Below are 21984 nucleotides of genomic sequence, written 5' to 3' on the forward strand. Positions count from 1 at the left end.
AGAGGACCCAGTCAAGAGCCTGTCACATAAAGATAATAGGATGCTCCCTGCAGATAGAAGAAACAGAAGCACAGAGAAGCAGTGGACAGGTGAAGCAGTGACACAAGAAGACCCTGGAGTCAGAGAGATGACACACACGTGCAGCAGCAGCACAGAGGCTGTGGGCTGGTGTGGCTGTCAGGAGAGTGGAAGCAGACGTGTGGCCACAGCCAGAGAGACATTAGTTTTTTTGTTTTGTTTTTGTCTTTTTTGATTTTTATCAGTACTGGGGATCAAACTCACGACCGCCTGCTTGCAAGGAAGGTGCTTATGTCGCTGAGCTAAATCCCCAGCCCCCAGAGAGACATTAGAAAAGCTCTCTCAGAGTCCTGCCATAGGCTGACCGGAGACATTAGCAGGGAATACTTCGGAGCCACGACAACAAGATTTGGCTACCAGTTAGATAGAGGAAAATAAAATGACAAGACTATTTAAAAATAAGTTCTAAATTTTCAGCTTCAATTATGGTAGCTTACAAATGGTGAGGAATTCACTGAGATATCTTACCATTATTATTATGACCACCTTTTTTTGCACTGTGCTAGACACTTATTTAATCACCACAATGTTTCTATGAACTGCATATTAATTTCACAATTTTATATATAAGAATTATAATATATGGGATACCTTGACGTTCATTTCTATTCTCATTTCTATCCTATTTCAAAGCTACCCTGTGCATAGAAGTTTATTTTTTTCTATGAAAGAGCAGGTTTTAGAAAACACATTTTTCCTTTCTCATTCTGTGTACTGTTTCGTGTGAGGCGTTTAGATCTCAGGGTCTACTGGGCATTGATCTGTGGGTGTCTGCACCAGAGGAATGCTCTGGGCTGCTCCCTCAGAAATGACAGGCAACACCTGTATGTGAGAATTAGGAAAGGAACTGTTCAGGGAGAAGAGACTGCCCAGTAAGTTACCAAGCAGCGGCTTGCCTTTCCAGGAATTGTTATAATATAAAAAAGGGAAAACACTGCTACATGTAGTAGTATACAGTTTTCTGTGTATTCATTCTCAATTTTAATAATTCTATATCACATGTGTTTTCTTTTTTCTCATTTAAAAAGGTATTTACTACAGATTTGTCTTTTCAAAGAACCAGTTTTTAGACTTTTTAATTTTTCATTTTTAATTTTCAAATGATATTTATTTTAGTTAGATTTTCTTTTAAAATTTTCCTTTAGTGTGTTTTTGTTAAGATTTAAACTGAATGTTGGGTTTATATATTTTTGTTTTTTACAGTTGAAAGCATTTAAAACTAAGAATTTATACTGACATTCTATTTTCATCACGTCCCATAGTAATATTTTAATATTCATCATCTTCTAGATGTTATGTACTGTCTTCGTTCCTAAGAGAGTGACATGACCTCAAATGCACCTTATTTGTAGGATGCCTTTCATGAGAAGGTCTTTCTTTGGGGCACTGGAAACAGGAGAACATAGAACTTCACATTGCTCCCTTCAGGTCTTACACCCATGTTAGACAGCCAGCTCAGAATTCAGAATGCAGAGATGTTCTGTGGATTTTAAAGAGAACGTCTTTCCTTTCTTTTGACCGTCTTCCAAAGGAACAAATCAGCTCCTCCGAATAAATTCCAGCAGACCAATCCAGCAGTGAACAGTGAGGTCTGAGTGAGCAAAGGGGTTTGGGTACAGTCCCCAGCTCTGCCTTTCCTGTCCCATCTCCTCACTCACTTGCTCCTACTACCCTGGGAACTTAATAGTATTTCATAATAAATTTCACTGCATTAGGCCATTTCAACAATTAATGTCATGTATTGTGTAGGCCAGTTAGAATAAATTCTGTATCAAATTCTTCAACGTTGTACTTTGATATTACTTTTAGTTTTTCTCAGGTCAACTTGTTATAGTGAAGTGAGTTTGTCATATTCATCAAGCAAACCCAATGAAGTTAGGTATTTTCCAAGGAAAAGACAAATGTTGTAACATTTCAAAACTACCCTACATAGAAGTTTATTTTTTCTATGAAACAAGAGCAGGTTTTGGGAAAACGTATTTTTTCTTTTTTCTTCTGTGCACTGTTTCTTGGGAGGCTTTTAGTTTGAAATGTCGGGTGGGCACTGAACTATGAGTCTACACCAAAGGAATGCTCTGGGCTGGGCCTTCAGAAATGACAGGCAACACCTGTATGTGAGAATTAGGAAAAGAATCAGATTTTATGTTATTAAAAATAACGTTTGTCGATGTCGCTCCCGGCCGGCAGGAAAGACACACGACAAGGTCTGGCGGTGGTCAGGCTTTTCTTTATTCTCTCCTTATACAGTCTGCCCCGAAGCCTCTACCGGTCCGCTCTCCGCGGCTCCTTCCGTGCTTCAGTCTGCCCCGAAGCCTCTACCGGTCTGCTCCCCGCGGCTCCTTCCGTGCTTCAGTCTCTCCCGAAGCCTCTACCGGTCCGCTCCCCGCGGCTCCTTTTGTGCTTCTTTCTCTCTCGGGGGTGGAGGCACTGGCTATATATAGGATTAATAGCTAGGCAGACTACCCTGTGAGGCGGGAACTTAGTGGGGTGATAAGAAACAGGTGCCACACAGGCGGGCTCGATGAGAGGGGTAATCTAGCTCAGGCTTTTGTACTTTCCCACAGGCCTCGCAATCACCGCGTCTGATGACTTGACAGTGCCACGGCTCCCAACAAACGTTAATGTGTGGAGATACGAATTTTTTAATAAAATGTACTGATTTAGAAAAGTTATAACTTTTCTAAGTAAATACCAACTTATACACTGTGAAAAATTCAGAACTACAGACATTTATTGGATGTTCCTAATCAGCATGCAAGATATTTGGAGAACAGAATACCCTAGTGTATTCTTCACAGGAAGTTTTTAATTTAAATAACATCATAAAAGTTGGGCACAATGTACTCTGATCCTTGAGTGGACTGGGTTTTTTGTTGTTGTTGTTGTTGTTCTTATTGTTATTCTGTTTTGTTTTGCTTTTTCTGATTTTTTTTTCTTTTTGAGAGTCAAATTAATGTTTACTTAGAAGTACACTGAATAAGAAATTTATTACTTGTTCTTTTAATATGTATCCTTTTGTTTGTTTGTTTGTTCATTGTTTTTGTTTTGAGGCAGGTTCTTGCTATGTAATTCTGCCTGGCCTTGACCTCACTATGCAGTCCAGGCTGGCCTCGAACTCAACAGCAACTGTCCTGCCTCTGCATCTTAAGTGATTGTTCTTTTGTAAATGCTCTATTATGAAAATGTATTAGCAAGTTATTATTTACTAGAAATCAGTTACTTGTTCCCATGAAAGCCTATTAAATATAATTGCTTAATGTATTTACTTACTTTGCTTTACTGCTTGTGCATCCACCAAAATAGGCATTAAGTCAGTGGCAAATATTACTAAATTTATAAAATAAACTTGAGAAAAATTGCCGTATTTATGAAAAATGTGCTTTATAAAGGAGTTCTAAGAGAGGACAATTGGCATCTTACTCCCTTTTGTCTACCACAGCTAGATTAAGTTATAAATGACAGAAATATTACTTACAGTTCTGGAGTCTAGAAAGTCCAAAATCAAGGCACCAGGAAGTTTGCTTTCTAACGAAGGTTGATCTCTGCTAAATGATGCCTTCATGCTGTGTCCTAACATGACCAGAAGGAAAGGGATTTATTCAAACTTCTTAATGGGGGCACTCCTCCCGTGCATAAGGCAGAGCCTTCCTGATTTAATCAATCTTTAAAGACTCCAATGCATACTATAGTCATACTGGGTCTGGGTTTCAACATACGTATTTTGAGAGAACACAAATATTTAGGACAATACACTTATATCTCTAGTCTCAGTGTTAAGATTTTTTATGACCTACATGAAGTAAATAAATATCAGTAAGTTTTAATAAGAAATAAAAGTTTTGTCCAGTTTTATCATGCAGCAACGTACAGTGATATATTTCACATATTAATATATTTAAATTACTCAAAAATTTAAAATATATTAAGTAAACATACATATTTAACATCTTTTAAATATTTAGTATTTTTTAAGGGAAAAAGGTAAAACAAAATTTCACAACAATATAACAGCACAGTAACAATAGTTAACATATTACTTGTTATCTTTAGAATACAAGATATGGGCATAAAACTTTCTTCAGTATTAGCACAAACCTTCATTTTAATGATTTAAGAGACACTAATAGTATAACTGACTTGCATTTTTCCCCTTTTTCCTTACATCCTTTCCCCTTTTACACATCCTAGTTCCTTTTTCCTTTTGAACAGTTTTTCCCATTTCACGATATCTGTTGTACATTTTAGACCTTCTACACTCTTTCACTGTCTCACACAAGGGAGACAATGCAATGCTTACTCATCGGAGTCTGATTTGTTTCACTTAAGAGTATGGTCTTTAGTTACATCTATTTAACTAGAAAAGTCTCAAGTTTATCCTTCTTTATGGTGAGTAGTACTCCATTATATAAAAATACCACATCTTTTTTAACCATTCCTTGGTTGACAGGCATTTTGGTTGTTTCCAAGATTCAGCTATTACAAATTGTGCTGCTATAAAAATCGGTGCACACATATCCCTGAAGTATGTATTTTGAATTCTTCTGAGAAGATACCCAGAAAGGAAATAGCTAGGTCAAACAAGACCTCAAATCCTAGTTTTCTGAGGAATCTCCACGCTGATTTCCGCAGTGACTGTACAAGTCTACACTCCCACCATCAGTGAAGAAGGGTTCCTTTTCCCCACAGACACTCCAGCATTTCTTATTGGCTGATTTCTTGATGATAGCCATCCTTTCTGGGGTGAGGCAGAATCTCGGTGCTGGTTTAATTTGCATTTCTCCAATGACCAGTGATGTTGAACATTGTTTCATACATTTGTTTGCCATTTGTATTTCTTCATCAGAGAAGTAAGTATTCATTAAGATACCCATTTTTGTATCAGGTATTTGAATTTAGGGAGTCTGATTTTTTTTTTCAGTTCTTTATATGTTTTAGATAGAAGTCCTTTGTTTGAAGTACAGTTGCCTAAATTTTTTCCCACTCTGGGTTTTCTTTTCACACTGTTGGAGATTTCTTTTGCTATGCAAAAGCTTTTTAATATAGTGAGATTTCTATTAATTCAGGTATTCCTCATCAGTCTAGATTTTGTTCGTGAACTCTGTACCTACACCTATTTCTTCAAGATTTCTACCTGCTTTCTTTTCTAATAGATTTAGTGTTTCTGCTTTAATATTTAGATCCTTGAACCATTCTGACTTTAGTATAGTGCATGGTGATAGACATAGGTCTAGTTTTAGTTTTCAGTATATGGAAAGCCAGTTTTCCCAACACATTTATTAAAGAGGCTTTCTTCCAGTGAACATATTTAGCCCCTCTGTCAAAGATAAGGTGGCTGAGTGCCTTTATAGTTGTTTCTGTATCTTCTAATCTGTTCTATTGGTCCTCAGATCTGTTTATTTGCCAATACTAAGCTAATTTTATCACAAATTTATAGTATAAGTTCAACTCAGGGATTGTGATGCCCCCTGTCTTGCCTTCATTGCCTAGGATTGCCTTTGCTATTCTATATCTCTTCTGCTTCCAAATGAAATTTAGGAATATTTTCTCTAGTTCTTTGAGGAATGCTAATTTGAGGAATATTTTGATCAGGATTAAATCTGTCTAACAATTCTGGCAGTATGTTGGTTCTTCCTATTCATAAACAAGCGACATCTTTCCATTTTCTAGTATCCTCTTCAGACTCCTTTTTTCAGAGTATTGAAAAGTTCAGTATATAGTTCCTTTACTTCCATTATTAGATTGACTCCTAAGTATTTCATTTCTTTGAATGTTGTGGTGAAAGACATGGTTTCCATAATTTCTCTCGCAGTGAGTTTCTTGTTTGTATGCAAGAATACTATTGATTGTTGAGTGCTGATTTGTATCCAACTATGTTAACAAATTTGATTATTAAATCTAGAAGTGTTTTGCTGGACATTTTTGATTCTTCCATGTAGAGAATCATGTCATCTTCAAATAATGATAGTTTAATTTCACCCTGTCTTACTCTTACTCCTTTTATTTCTCTCGTCTAATTACTCTGGCTAGTATTTTCAGAACTATATTAAATAGAAGTGGTGACAGTGGACATCTTTGCCTTGTTCCTGATTTTAGAGTGAGAACTTTCAGTTTTTGTCCATTTAGCATGTTGTTGACTGTTGGTTCATCATAGATGCTTTTATCAGGTGAGATACGGACCATCTATTAGATTTTCTGTAGAGTTTTTATCATGAATGAGTTATAGACTTTATGAAAAACTTTTTATACATCTATTGAGATAATTATGTGATTCTTGACTTTGGCTCTACTGATATGGCACATTATGATTATTGATTTGCATATGTCAAAGCATCCCTTCATTCCTGGGATGAATCACAATTGGCTGTGGTGCATAATCTTCTTAATGATTCACTGCATTCTGTTTGCTAGTATTTTTTTTGAGGATATTTGCATCTATGTTTATTAGGGAGATTGACCTGTAGTTTTCTTTTTTCGTTGGATCTTTCTCTGGTTTTGGAGTTAGGGTAGTACCTGTTTCCAGGAATAGGTTAGCAAGAATTGCTCCCCTTTCAATTTCATTGAAGAGTGTATTAAGTCTTCCCTAACTTTCTTGTAGAATTCAGGAGTGAATCCATCAGAACTTGGGCTTTTCTTTGTTGGTAAGATTCTGTTTACATTTTCAATTTCATGAACTGAAATTGGATTACTCCGCAGTTTTACATCTTCTTGATGCAGTTGTGGTAATTTACATGTTTCTAGTAATCTGTTCATGTCTTCTGTGTTATTGAACTTAAGCGAGTAAAGGTTTTTGAAGTACATATTGATGATCTTCTGTATTTCCACAGAATGTGTAGTGATTTCACCATTTTCATTCCTTAGGCATAGATTTCAGTTTTCTCTTGCCTTTTTTTGATAATGTTGGCTAGTGGCTTATCAATTTTATTTATTCTTTCAAAACACCAACTCTTTGGTTTGTTAATTCTTATATATATATATTTTTTAGTCTCAATTGTGTTAATTTTTGCTTTTATTTTTATAATTTCCTCCCTTCTTTGGGCTTTGGGCTTGACTTGCTCTTTTTTTATTGTTGTTGTTGTTTCTGTATGTTTGAGATGTGGTTTCAGGTTGTTTATTTGTGCTTGTTCTATTTTCCTGATGTGAGAATTCACCACAGTAAATTTCCCTCTTAGGACTGCTTTCATTGTGTCCCACAGGTTCCAGTATATTGTGTCTGCATTTTTGTTTAATTGTAGATAGTGCTTAATTTCTTCTTGAAGTTCATCTGTGACCCACTAGTTGTTCCAGAGAGTTTTATTTAATTTCCACGTGTTTACAGAGTTTTTGTGATCTCTTTTGGCATTAATTTACAATTTTGTTACACGATGGTCAGATAATATGCATCAGATAATTTCAATTCCTTTGCATTTACTTAAGCATGTTCTGTGGGCTAGTATATGGTCTGTTTTAGACAATGTATCATGTGCATCTTAGAAGAATGTGGATTCTGATGTTATTGGGTGGAACACTGTAAACATCTACTAAGTCCATTTATTCACAGATTTGGTTCAGTTCTGATATTTCTTTGCTGGGGTTTTTTTTTTGGGGGGGGGGTTTGGTTGATCTATCTATTTGTGACAGTGTGTTGTTAAGGAAAACAACATGACAAAGATATGCCAATACATATCAATTATAACCAGCAATGTCAATGGCCTTCATCCACCAATCAAAACAGACTGGCAGAATGGATCAAAAAACAAAATCAAATAATATACTGTATACAAGATATATATTTAACTGAAAAAATTCATAAACTGAAGTCAAAGGATGGAAAATAATAATCCATGCAATAGAAACCTAGAAAAAAGCAGGGGTAGCTGTTCCATTTGCAGACAATGTAAACTTCAAAGCAAGAATGACAGAAAGAGATAAAGAAGGCCACTACATACTTTTTAGGGGAAAATTTGAGAGGAAGAGATACCAATCATAAATATGTATGTACCAAATATGAGAGCACTCAACTATATGAGTATTAATAAACATGAAAAATCAAATGAGCAATAGCATAACTGTAATGGAGGACTTAACAACACACTGTCACAAATAGAAGTTGGCCATGATTCTAATAGGCTTTCCTTAACAGGTGATCTGTTTGTTTTCTCTAACAGCTTTTAATATTGTTTTTGGGGGCTGGGGATTTAGCTCAGTGGCATAAGCACCTGCCTTGCAAGCAGGCGGTCTCAAGTTCCATCCCCAGTACCAATAAAAATGAAAAAGACCAAAAAAAATTCTGTTTTTGTGCTGAATTTCTGGAATCTTGATTATTATATTGCCGGGTGTAGATTTATTTTGGTTACAGCTAATTGGAGTACTAGATGCCTCACTTATCTAAATGTCAGATTCTTTTCTCAAGCTTGGGAAATTTTCTACCATTACTTCTGCAAATAGTTTTTTTTTTTTTTAATGTCTTTTGTGTTGACTGTTGCTTTTTTCATTGATATCAGTTATTCTTATATTATTTTTCTTTGTGTCAGATTGTAGCTTTTGAATCGTTATTTCCTGATCTTTTTCTATTTTCAAGAGATCTTTCCTTTCTTGATCACTAGCCAAGATCCTGTCTTCATGGTCGGAAAGTCTGTCTTCAGTTTTGTTCAAGCAGTTTTGCCAGCTTTTAACAAAACTTTTAATTTCCTGGATATCTGTTTGAGTCTATTTCATGCATTCTATTTCTTTCCTACATTGATCATGGAAGGTTTCAATCCTCTTCCTATCATCATCTATTTGTCTATCTCTCTATTCCAGACTTGCTGAGCAATTCCTTTATAAATGTTGACTTTTCTTTTTTACCCAAGAGGTTATTTATGATCTGATTTCCTCTGTATACTCATGGCTTTGTTTCTTTACTTTAGTTGCTGTTATAGGTGTGTGCTTTCCATTTTCCTCCTACCTCATTGCATCCTGGACTTGTTATGGGTGAGCTGGAGGTCTGAGGTTGCATTTTGCTTCTGCATCTTTTCATTTTCTATTTCAAAAGTTTTTATTTTGTTTTCCATGTTGATCCTTGCAAGCTTTTATAATAGGTAGCTTTATCATCAATATCAAGGTCTCTCTAGGTAAGTTTTGTTCTTCAGGGATGTTTTCTATGTATGGAAGGTTCTTGGTTTGTGTCTGTCTCAAAATCCTGTCTTTCCAGTTAATAAGAGCAAGATGTTGGTGTCTGTTTGGCTCAGTACCTAGTCCTTTGGTGCTGAGTTGTGGTGAGGTTATTACCTTAGAACTTCCCAGTATTGTTACACAAGTGAGAACAAGTGACAAAACAGATAAGACATCATAGCTAAAGTAGTATAATTAGCAATAACAATAACATCAAGCACAGTTTAGAAACTGAAAACTGTACTAACTATTAATTTTGTATCTTTAACCACAGAAGCAAATTGATCATAAATTGGGAGCTTGTATGCAAAGTGTTTCCCCTGGGTAGAGTAGTTTTACCCTGTGATGGGGAAACTCAGAAAAGACAGTGGATAAAACAAAGGTAACTGAAAAGAAAGTAGTAGCCAGGCTGGAGGACAAAGGATGATCGTGAAAGCTTTGGGAAACTAGAGAAAAGGGCATAAGAGAAAGAATGAAGGAGTAAGCAAGGGATTATCTCATTTGATTTGTGAATTTAGGGGATGGAATTAGTTTCCTGTGGCTGGAGTTTTCCCTAGCCATTTTGAAAAGAGAAAAAAAGAGACAGAGACAGAGAGAAAAAGAGAAAGAGAGTGAGAAGGCACCTCTAGCGCCTACTTCTGTTCTGTTTCTTTGTTCCCAAGTACAATGCTGGCTCACCTAACTTACCATTTGTTGGCTCGTATTGTTACTGTTGCTTCTCACAGCTTCACGCCTTTAGTCCCACCTGCCCAACCTGCATACCCTGGCTGGAGGCCCTACTCTGTGGTTGATATTCCTGCCAATCTCTGTTTCTATCTAGAAACTCCATATTACTTAAGGGATGCGTGACTATAATTTATGTTTGGCGTAAGCTTGCTATTCTATTGTCAATTTTTCATTGTTTTTGATTTTTATTTTAATTATTTTTTAAAGTACATTATGGGGAATTGGTACATCTAAATAATACATCTTAATTCTTTTTATCCCCTTTCTTCCCCTCCCTCCATCTCTTATTCTCTTCTCATTTGCAAAGTATCTCCCTGTTTCCTAGTACCTATTTTTTATTTATCTCTTTAATTATATTTTGGTTATCTCATATAAGAAAACCATAAAATATTTAAGTGTGTATGTCTGATTTATTTCACTTAACATTATGATCTCAAGGTGCATCTATTTTCTTACAAAGGACTCAATTCTCTCCTTCTTTATAGCAGAGTAGAAATATATTGTATATTCTTTACCCATTCGTCTCTTGATGGGCATACAGGTTGCTTTCAAGATTTAGTTATTATGAGTGGTGATGCTCTAAACTTGGGTATGTATATGTCACTGTAATTTGTTGTCTTTAACTCTTTCCAGATATTACTTAGAACTAAAATACTTGAGTCAAATGGAATTTCTATTTGTATGTTTTTGAGGATTCTCTATATTGTTTTCCATGGTGGTTGTACTAGTTCACATTCCCGTGAACAATGGAAAAGGCTCTCTTTTTCCCCGTAGTCTTTTTAGATTAAATGTTTCTTGTGTATAGTACACCACTGAGTTTTGCTTTTAGTCCTATCTGATAATCTGTATCTTTTGATTGGGGAATTGAGTCCATTCACATTGAGAGTTATTACTGAAAGGTACTGACTTAGTCCCATCTTTGTATCATTTTCCTGATGGTGATTCTTATCCCTCCCCTTCTGCTTAATACATTCATGATGAAACCATAATTTATACATCTTGCTTCTGGGCAACTATGATTTGAATTCAATCATCTGTTGTTAAATATCTAACAGTGTTTCATGCTACCCACTGGTGGTTCAAGCCAATGCGAGTGTGCTAACTTCATATCCCATGTGATGCAGAGTCATTCCACCAGATTTTTTGGCCCTTTTGGCTTCTCTCCCCCACCCCATGATATACTTGAGAATTTTTGGAGTGCTAGTTTTGTATTCATTAATTTCTTAAAAATGTTATTTGTTATGGGAAGACCTTATTTTTCTATTGATTTTGAAAGGTAAGTTTTAGAATATATTAGTTTAGGTTGTTTTCTTTCAGAACTTGAAACATTCACTCCAAGCTCCCCTGATTTGGAAACACATTTTGTTGCCTTCTTTTTCAAGTTTTTTTTTTTTTTTTTTTTTTTTTTTTATCTGCGTGCTTGCCAAAAGCTACAGGTAATTCTAATGGAATGATTTCTTAATAGGATCTCTTTACTTAGTGGCTGCTCTCAAGTGATATGCTCTGGGCATAGCCAACTACAGACCTTTACCTCTATCCTGAATCTCACCAATTCTGTTAATGTGAGGAAAAGAAAGTACCATGTATCAGGCTCAGCACTCAGTTCTCTGGCAATGAACTGCAGTCTTGATGTCACAAAGACAAACCAGCTACATATTGGCATATAGTAAAAACCAATTAGTAGCAACAACTGTGTCAGCCTTACGATAGTAACAAAATCTGCAAAAAAATTATAGAATAAAAGAAAAACTAGATATTGACATGCATAAGAACCAGTAAAAGCTACCATGTTTCCACCCCTATCAATAGAAAAGATTTCTGCAATAAGGACACAGACACAAAGACAAACCAAATATTGACCAACAGTAAATATCTAGTAAATAGAACAACCATACCATCATTAACGGGAGAAAAGAATTCAACAGTAGTAGCATGGAGTCAGCTAAATATTTAAAGATTAGTAAAGCTTAATAAAATACTCCTGAAAATGGGATGAGTGAGGAGGGAGGAAAATACAAGAAGTAAAGTTTGAAGAATAAAGAAAACAAAGATGAGAAGGAAAGAAAAATTAGATATAGGATCCCATTAAGGAGTAAAAGACAATTATTAGAATTAGGTAAAAGTAACAAAAAAGAACCAACAAGAAAAAAAGATAAAACAGAGACTAAAAGAAAGAAAAGGTGGAAAAATCCAAGCCCCCACCAAAAAAATGAAGAAAATGAGAAATAAGTCCAAAAAATTCTTCTGTGTGTTTGACTGTTTTTAAATGAGGTTTTTTCCAGAACCTGCAGCACAGGAACCCACCAGACAGGAGGAAGCACTGGTGAGTCACCAGTAAGTTCTGTTTCGTTGCCACGCTCACGTGTTTTTGTGTCAAGGCTGAATCCTTTTCCAGTTTTCTGCTGGCTGTGATCATCAATGGTATCCACCCTAAGGCTATGTTCACTTCAGCCACCTCCTGTGTCAGTATCTCCCTGTGTACCCCACGGCCCTGCTTTCTCCACCAAGCCATGTGTCCTGTGGCTTTATGAGGTGCCGCCTCTGTTCCAGAGGCTTCTGTCCTACACCCCAGGGTATGGCAGGCATCCAAGCTGAGGCATATTCCTGGTCACATCAGCAGATGGGGGAAACACAGACCACTGAGTTCTAAGCTTACTGTAGGCAGCAGCTGGCTGGTGGGAGGTAATCTGCTAGACTTAATGCCAGTACTTTCAACCTAGCCTCCTCAAAAATCCACCTGTGAGCAGTCTGGCTACTTACAGTAAAGGACAAGATCCCTATGACCTTCCTGACTGAGTTTAAACTTCTTAGTGGTCCTCTGTCTAGCCTGTGCCCTCTTCACAACTGTCTCTTATGGCCATCTCCTACCCAGTCACTGTGGTAGGGTAACCCCCAAAACTCTGAAGTGTACTTCGCCTGTATTCTTAATTACTTCCCTTGAATGTCTCCTGATTAAACATTTTCAAATATAATGGGCACTGAACTGGATTTTTTCTGTAACTCTTGCCTACCATGTAGAAGGAGTTGTTTCCAGAGTAAAACTTACACTGTTTTTGCAGTTTATATTAACCATGAGCTTTTCTTGTGCTTAGCACTGTTGGGCTGGTCTGTTGTTTCTCCCTGGAGCTATTCACCTTCTTTGAGGCTAGACAGTGTGTTAATGGAGACAGGTACACCTCTCTGGGGCTGGGGTTAGCTTTTGAACTGTTTCATTGTTTTCTTTGTGCTCATTCTCTCTGTACTCTCTCCTGATACTGACTTATTTTTTGAGATATTGACTTACTTTTTCGTCACCAAGTTACTATTTTCCAAGTGTCTTGATTCCAGATCTCAGAGAAGCTGTATTTTGCTGCAGGTCTTTATTCTGCGATTTTTATTCTTGAGTTTTTAAAGTGATGTAAGCATATTCAGATCTTTAATACCCACTGATGTGTTTTGTTGTTTTTTTGTTTTTGAGCTGATCTCCCCCTCACCCACCGCCCCAATACCAGGGATCAAACTCAAGACCTCATGCCTTCCAGGCAGACATTTAAGACAGTGAGTTAAATCCCTGGCCCTTTGAGCTGATCTTTCTAAGTGAGAATAAAGCAGATTTTAGCTTCATGCCAGAAATTACATATAGCACACAAAAAAGAGAAAGAAGTTTCCTTTTATCTATGGAGTATATATATATCAGTCTTTCATAAATCCAACAATTTTGCTCAAACAATGAGCATTATGAATTTTTAAATGAAGGCTAAGCCAATTACATAGATTTATAAAAACATTGAATCTAATCATCATCAAATAAACCTATAATCAAAATCTATTTTGATGTCTTTCTAGATATGAGTTGCTACCAAACAGAAATAAAATGTATTCTTTTAAGTGCATTTCCAGTAAAAGTTTATTCATTAGAAATATTTATATTTAATCATTTCTTAGGAGTAGATAAAATAAGAGCAAGAGCAAATGTAAGCAAATTTGGTTGACAAATTGAATATTTTCTGTACTCAGAATAAGGTTAATATTTTAAAACAAGGTTGACAGGAGAAAAATTGTCTTAGCTTGCAAAAATGAAATTTGTTTCTTTAAGTGAAAATTGGGGTCAGTAGGCCATAGCTATCTTTGCACCTACATGTCTGAAATGAATTAAATGATGCTGTAGGATAACAGTACTGAGCAAACTATGACAAAATTATACTTTAAAGTTTGAATAAAGTCATAATACATTGTAAAAACATTTTGTAAAAAGAAAATATTAAGTATGTGTCCATGTTATCTTAATTACCTTAGAATAACAAAACTAAGTCCTCTATTCTTATGTTCTTTGAAGAACTCACAGTCCTTTTCCAGGAAGCAAGGATGGTAACCCATCTTTTAAACAGGGTTAAGTGTTAGTTACTACATTCTGTCTACTAACTTTAATGCACTGAGGAAAGACTCATCCTCGATATAGTAGAAGCAACCCTGCTTCACTTTCTATCTAAAGTAAGTACTGTTTAATAGAGTAAATCTGATGTTGAAATGTGTTACTTGTTTCTGAATTACCTTAAGTGAAATAATGGTAATAACTTTTTAAATAATGTACTATATTATAGACATTGTGCAAGGTACCCAACACCCACTGTATAATTTATAAAACCCTTTGAAACAGACCTTATTTTCTCAATTTATAGGTAAAGAAACCAGTCTGAGAGTTAAACATCTGACCCAAGTCACCAGACTGATAAGTGGCAGTTATCATATGGCAGTGCCATATTTGCAATATTGACATTCTCAGGAATATATTGCAAATATATTAATATTTAATATAATACTAAATTTTGTGATTCATTAAAAGGGTGAGTGGGAGTCACTCAATATAAGAATGAAACGAATAGCACTTTAGTCCTAACCTGTGCGTTTATATACATTCAGAAACACTATGGGTGGAGCACAGTCGCTGGCTCTTTCGTTTTCAGAGCAAATGCCCCATGGAGAATGTTAATGAAAATACTTACGTGTATAAGGTGTATTTTATTATAAAATAATTTGCTTTAATATGTGGCACACAGTGAACAGAGTTACTATGTACATATTACAGATAACTTTACTATAATTTGTTACATGTAAATTGAGTATATCCATATTATGAGCTATATAACAAACAATCTGAAATAGCCAAGTGATTTGCAAAAACTGGTTAGAATGTATTTCTGTTACGACTTCTCTGTCTATAGTCCCTGTTTCAGACATGGTCCAGATTGTCATGTCTTCCGTAGATTGTATTTATCTACAAAGGCACTTTTTTCCAATATCACAGAAGACAGAAAATATATTACAGCCACATGAAAACACTGTCTTCACATGCATTGATTCTCAGAATGTGAGAAATACAATCAGCACTTCTGCTACCTGGTAGTCTTTTAAGATGATTAATTTTGAAGATGAGGAATTTAAATATCAGTAAACTGAACTGAGAATGAATTTCTAGCATGAGATGGCTTCTGTACAGAAAGAGACAGAGGTAGCAGTCTTATATTCCTTTTCCATGTCTATTTTATCAAAGTAAACTTTGTATTAGTTTTTCTCTAACAATATTTGTATTGTGTTGCATTAATATGAAGTAACACAGATTGTATGTGTTAATGTTTTAATTACTGCATAACAACGATATGTAATTGAAACAAAAAGCATTGTTTCCAATCCTAATTTTTTTTCCTCAAGTCCATCCTGTCAAGTTGAAAGCATGAAAGTTATTTTCTGGTGGTGTGATTAGACTGGGGCTGAGCTCTCCATCTGGCAGGCCTGTCTGTGACTGGCGGCGGCCTGTCCCCAGTGCTTGTCATTTCCTGACATGCCTGACAGGATGGGGACAGCCGCCCTAGACAGGTTCATTAGATGGTGTTTTCTACAGCTGGGCTAAAAATAAATAAATACATCCATCCATACATACATACATACATACTCTGTGCTTTGTCAGGGACCAGGCTATAGAGGCCCTTCTTGTTGGTTTAAACCAGGGCCTTGTTTTGACAAATTTTGATCTGTGCAGTTTTTAGATTTTCTGACATATTTTTGCTTCCTTCCCCTTTGGCCTGCACTTTGTGCTCTCTGCCTTGTTGTTGCTTCAAAATCCTAACATAGTCTTCCCAAGAGAAAAAGAACCACGGTTATTGAGAGCTTACAAGAAAAATAAAACAGGGCAGTACTCCATAAAGTAGCAGTAGTTTATTTATTTCCATGATGATCTGCATAATAGGAGAAAAAAAACCTTGGGACTTCCGACTAGACAATTACAAGAATGTTAAGGGAGTTCATGGGCCCAGAAACACGCCATCTGCATGAGAACACAGGATCATTACTAGCAGTCTACTCTGCTCTTTAGAACTGCCACAAATTTAAGCTGGCTTCATTCTTGTGCTTTTAGAAGCTGACAGAATGTTGTGCCTGAGTTGGTAAGCTTTGATGTGAGGAAGAGAAATTATTAAAGATTATAGAATACCTGCTCATTAAAACCAGAAATGAATTCCAAATAAAAATTAGAAATATGCTTCTTTGTCATTTGGCCACTTTGAGATTAACTAGATTTGCCTAAGATTGGTGTGTAGTTGAAACATACATGCATACAGAGTCAAGGCTTACCTTTCACAACCCAAATTTAAACTTTTAAAACTGTGGTGTTAGAAAGGAAAAATATGTTTAGTTAAGAAGTTGTTCTTTCTGAATGATACCTGTAATTAAACAGTAGACATTAGCTGGGTATAGTGGTGCATGCTTATAATTCTAGCACTTGAGAGGCTGAGGCAGGAGGATCTCAAAGAATTTGAGTCCAGCCTGGGCTACCAGATGAGTTCAAAGCTAGCCTGAACTGCACAGTGAAATCCAATCTCAAAAAGACAAAAAAAGAGTAGATATTGACACTTTTACTTTATAGATCTGCTCACCCTAATCACTCTTCTGTCATACTTGCTTTCCAACTGGAGAAGCATTTGATCTTAATTTTTATAAGTAGAGCATGCACAAATGGAATACTTCTGACCTTATATGTTTAATCTTATTGCCCTTGGCAGCTATCTTTTCTTTCACATCATGTAAAGATACAGAATGTAATAATATTTGTGTCTCGTGTGTTTTGTCATTGTTGTAATAAACAGTATTGCTGAAAACAAATCAAGCTCCTCATTTACAGAAATCCACCCCTTACCTTTCCTTTGTATTGCTAGTTTCTCTACTGCTTTAGTTCCCTGTCTCTATGACAACTGTTTAAATTGGGATGGGCAACTGTCACCCGGAGTATTACTGAGAGAAAAGTGTTACTGAGCACACATTTCCCATAGATAGAGCATTTCAATATAATCCAATTTTAATTGAGCTCCAGAGACTTTGATGTGCTGCAGAAGGTTGGGAGAGAGCTATTCCAGGGAGAAATTAAAGCAGCCCAGCAAGGCTTGCCTACTGCAGACTGTCACCATTTTAAGCAAGCATTAGCATCAGACTTAACCCGCCCCTGTGGAACACCTCACTTCTTTTTTCAGCTCTTCCATGATTTATTTTGCTATATGTAAAGGAAAGCACTTTCATCTTTTTATATATGTTTTTAAAGTCACTTGATCAGGCTTGAAAAGCTTGTGCTGGACCTGAGACTCATCTCACGCTGTCTGTTGGACTTTGCTTCAGCAGTTCATAAAAGGAGAAAGTAGAGTACAGATTAATTTGAAATTGTCAGTTATCATATATTAAACTTTCTTTTTAATGTTGCTGTATGAGACCCAATCTTGGAGCTAAGCAGTCCAAGGGAATGTAATTTTTATTTAGCATTGACTTTTCCATTGCATTTCACTTTAATACTTAGATGCATGGACATTTATTAGGGCTAGAATTTTTATTTCCAAATGCATTGAAGTATGTTTTGCTTATTACATGAAATATATCTTCCAGGGAAAGCTTGCTACTAGTAAATGAAGACAAGCACACTAGTGCTTAATGGAGAAACCAGAACTCCTTTATTTTTTTAAATGTATATTCAAAAAAGCTTTTAAATTTTGAAATATAACATTGTTCAGTAATACTAAAAATGACTAAGACCACTCTGTTAATTAAGTACCCACTAAATGTAATGCTTGTGCAGTCAAAAGTCATTTATTATGGATATATTAAACTCAGGAAAGTATGTTTATAACACCCCTGATCTATACTACTACAAAAAAATAAATTTAAAACATGTTGATAAGTTAATTGAAATTATGACAGTAATTAGAGATAAGCCTGAGTATATGCATCATCGCAGATTCTTGTAGCCCAGAGGAGGATTAATGTTAGTTAGCTCACCAAGCCCGTTACTCCTAAGAGAGCAAGACTTCTGAGAGATGGGACTTGTTGCCAAGAATGTATAATGGTGTCATTTTACTAAACTGCCTCAAGATAGCTCAGAAAAAAAGAATCTATTTTCTGAGGTACTAGTAAGTTGTGATTTTTTTTTATTCTAAATAAGTACTCACTTATATAGCTAGTTTTTTATTTGTAATTTGTATGCTTTCTTTAAAAGATCCTCTAACTTCAATACAATAAAGTTCTCTCATGCTTTCTCTAACTTTCACAATGATGGATGATTGTTTCTACCTTTGTGTTATAAACAATACTGCCCTGAGTAATCAGACACGTATTTTATCTTGACTTTGTAGTATACCCGCAGAGTTAATTCCTAGAAATGAAATCTCTGGATCAAAGGACATGTATGTTTAATATTGTGATAGACAATGCCAACATTTTCTTCATATAGGCTATACCGTTTTGCACTCTAGCCAACAATGTAGTGAATCTGTTTTCCTCACAGCAAGCTCATTATTGTAAAACTTTACCTTTGTTTTGCTAATTTGATAGGTTAAAAAATAATACCTCAATATAATTTTAACTCTTCTATTGTGAATTGAACTAAACATGTTTACAATCAGCTAAGAGTCACTAATATTATATTTTCTATGATTTGAGTATTTTAGAAGTAAAATTATATGTGCCATATAGATTATTGGTAAATAATATGGTTGTCTCATGCACTTATTTTTCATGTTAGACATCACATATATTCATATCATACAACAATAATTATATACATATATATGTATATCTTTCTTTTCCCCTGTTTTCCATTAAATTAATTTGTCATACCTATGTGAAACACCCTCTCAAATTGTAATGGCGTCATTTCTAAGATGGAGGATCATTTTAAATTTACCTGCCTACCTAATAAGATCCTTTCTGTCCAGGCGTAAAAAATCAACTGTTCAGTTACCCCAAATTCTGATACAAAGATTACTGAAAATATAATTAGCTAAGTATATTAAGACTACATTGCATTTATTGTAAGAATTTTATGCCAGGTGAGTCTCATCTTTATAAATTAGTTTGCCCTGTAGATGTCTATGACATGCATTTCTACTGATTACTAGAACACACATGTTGAAGAAGTATACACTGCTGGCTGCTCTGTGGAGCCTTATGCTCTTAGCCCTTGGTGTGTGCCATACTGAGCACCAGGGAAAATAGTCAAGACGACATTGGGGTTTTGACTTAGACACAGAAATAACCTCTGTGTACACAGAAAACACTCTTACATATTAGATTTATCCATATTTCATTACTGGGGAGTAAAACTTTACTAATTATTAGATATTTTAATTTGCTTATATTTTACTCACTGGTTATTATTCTATTAAAGTAGTCACATATAGATAGGTTAATTGTTTCTGGTGGCTAACACATTTCCTTTGCAGAAGTTCATGTTTATATGGCTGGTAACAGAGTGAAGGCCATATCTAATGTCTCAACTGCGTGAGCTACTTATCTTTTTTCATACTACGTGTAGTCTATCAGTAATCCTAAACCTAAGAGAGAGCAGAGCGCTCCATTCACCTGGCTTCCGGAACCAGAAACACCAGCAACACCTTCCATTCTTTCCATAGCTTTCCCCTAGCATAAAACAAAACTCTCGAGTCTTATTATTTCTGTCTCATGAATATGGCTGCTCTCTTTTCCTCTTCCTGCCTATTGCAACTGTCTGAGATTAGACTTCCTCTACTTCCTGCTGGCTTAATTGCAATTTCTAATTTAGCTGCTTTCCAAGTCATTCTCTAAATTGCTTCTAGAGTGCTCTTCCCATAGTCCAGGGTGAATCTCATAAATACACATGTACACTGCTCTCCATGACATTCCCGTTCTTAAAATCATCAGTGATTGAGAGCTACATTTAAAAATCACTGGGGTTGTTTGTTCTTTCAGCAGCTAATGCTCTGGAAGGCCTCTTGTCTGTCAAAAAGGGACTTTCTTATAGTGGGGACATCAGAGATAAGAACAGTGCAGTAGCACATTCAGTTCTTTCCAGGAACACCATCTTAAAATGTAATTATTGTATTAGTGTTACATACAAAGGCACAAAGAGAAAGTCCGAGTTTCATGAAAGGAGAGGTCCCCTCTGCATTGTTCACCAGTCTGTCCCATCACCACCTCAATGTTTGGAATCTACTAAGTGCTGTCTGAATTTTCCTTTGATGAACAGATCATGTGTGACATGATACTTGTCCAAGAAGATACTTGTCCATGATACTGAAATAAAGCAGATAAATAAATACAGAATGTTGCTGTAAATAGTTATAACAGTAAAGAATGTAAAGTAAGAGAAGAAAAATAAATCAGTCCTAGGAAATTTTCATTCTGAAAAGGAGACTTTTAGAGGATACCTAAGTTTGGAAATATTATTTTAATTGCCAAAAAATTGGGCGATGAAATCCTCTTTTTACTCTTATTTCAGAGATTTGTGAAAGGCATTCGTATGTTGTACAAGGTCATTTGTTGAGTAGTATATAGTTAAGCTGAGTTGCATTTCTTGAAGAACTGACTGTCTATTAATACAGTTATAAATCTAATGTAGTTAGTATTGTGGCTTGTGTGTAGGTATCCCTGGAGAAAGCCTTAAGCAGTCATTGGGACTTTTTCATACATGGCTGGATCTAGAATGTGTCACTGGGATCGATTCATGGTGTAGTGCTAGGTTCAACAGCACTAGAATCAAGGGTGTGAGTGCTACCCACCCTCAGTAGCCTGGATAAAAATATCAGGGATAGATCTGTGGTCACCCCTTGTTGTTTTGCTACCTTTTGCCTGCCGTGAACTGTTTCTCTTGTGTGATGCCTGCCTGCCTGCCATGTCACCCTACCTTGGAGCCAGCTGATACCAACTGAAACCTCTCTAAAAGTGTGAGATAAATAAACCTTTCCTCCCTTAACTGTGGGTAGAGGGTATTTTGTCTCAGTAATAAGAGGAAAAGTAACTAAGGATTTGATACCAGATAAGTGGGGTTGTTGCTATGACTGTGCCTGACCATATGGTTCAGGAGCCTTTGGGAATGACTTATGAGAAGAGTTTGGAAAGGTTCAGAGATGCTAGCTGAAAAAGTAGAGCTAAAATGCTTGAAGCTGTACTTGATAGAAGATTCTGGTCAGTGCTCAGAAGACCAGAATGCTGATAGAAAGGGTCCTGGTAATGATGAGGCTGGGGAGGTTTCTGCTGGTAAGACTGCATTAGCCTTGGACTCCAGTGTATGTTTTGCCTTTGCATAAAGTTTGTCTGCATTTTTCTCATTTGCATCTTTGCAGAAAGTGTGTCCAAAAACTTTCCTGAGACCGTCATTAAGAGTGGTGGACTAATTAATCTTGCAGAAGTAATTCAAGCAGCTTAAGTTGAGGCAGCAGGATGGCTACTGGTAGGGGTTTTTAGTCAGATTTTTCTTGAGAATCAAGAGCAAAGAGCCCAGCAGAACGATATAAAACATTTAGCATTTGGCCAAAAAAGAAAGCTTCCATAAAGCAGTGAACTAAAAATATAGAGCAGAGGAGATCTTGATTGCTGAAAGGAACAGAATAGAAAACGTGTTATGTTGGCATTACAAGAAGCAGCAGGACTCTTCCTTTTGCAGCCTCAAAATTGCAAAAGTGAAAGACTTTCCTTTGAGATGAGAGTCATGGAGCATCGTGTTTCAGAACGGCAGTGCTATGGGGATTTGGCAGGGAATGGGGATTTGGTTCACAGGCACTG

General features: G+C 36.0%; 1 protein-coding gene and 1 long non-coding RNA gene across 11 annotated transcripts in view; one reads left to right on the plus strand and one right to left on the minus strand.

Moving 5' to 3' along the window:
* LOC134472018 (uncharacterized) overlaps window positions 1-3648 on the minus strand; it is a 30870-nt gene extending 27222 nt beyond the window's left edge. Inside the window, exon 1 of the long non-coding RNA XR_010041843.1 lies at window positions 3554-3648. This is a non-coding gene — a long non-coding RNA (uncharacterized LOC134472018). The remainder of the gene's footprint in view (window positions 1-3553) is intronic.
* Window positions 1-21984, plus strand: part of Nbea (neurobeachin) — a 673150-nt gene that overhangs the window by 517796 nt on the left and 133370 nt on the right. The gene's annotated exons all lie outside the window — the stretch shown is intronic.

The sequence above is a fragment of the Cavia porcellus genome, unplaced genomic scaffold (assembly GCF_034190915.1).
Source record: "Cavia porcellus strain 051 isolate PalLab524CR breed Dunkin Hartley unplaced genomic scaffold, mCavPor4.1 scaffold_21, whole genome shotgun sequence".
NCBI lineage: Eukaryota > Metazoa > Chordata > Mammalia > Rodentia > Caviidae > Cavia > Cavia porcellus.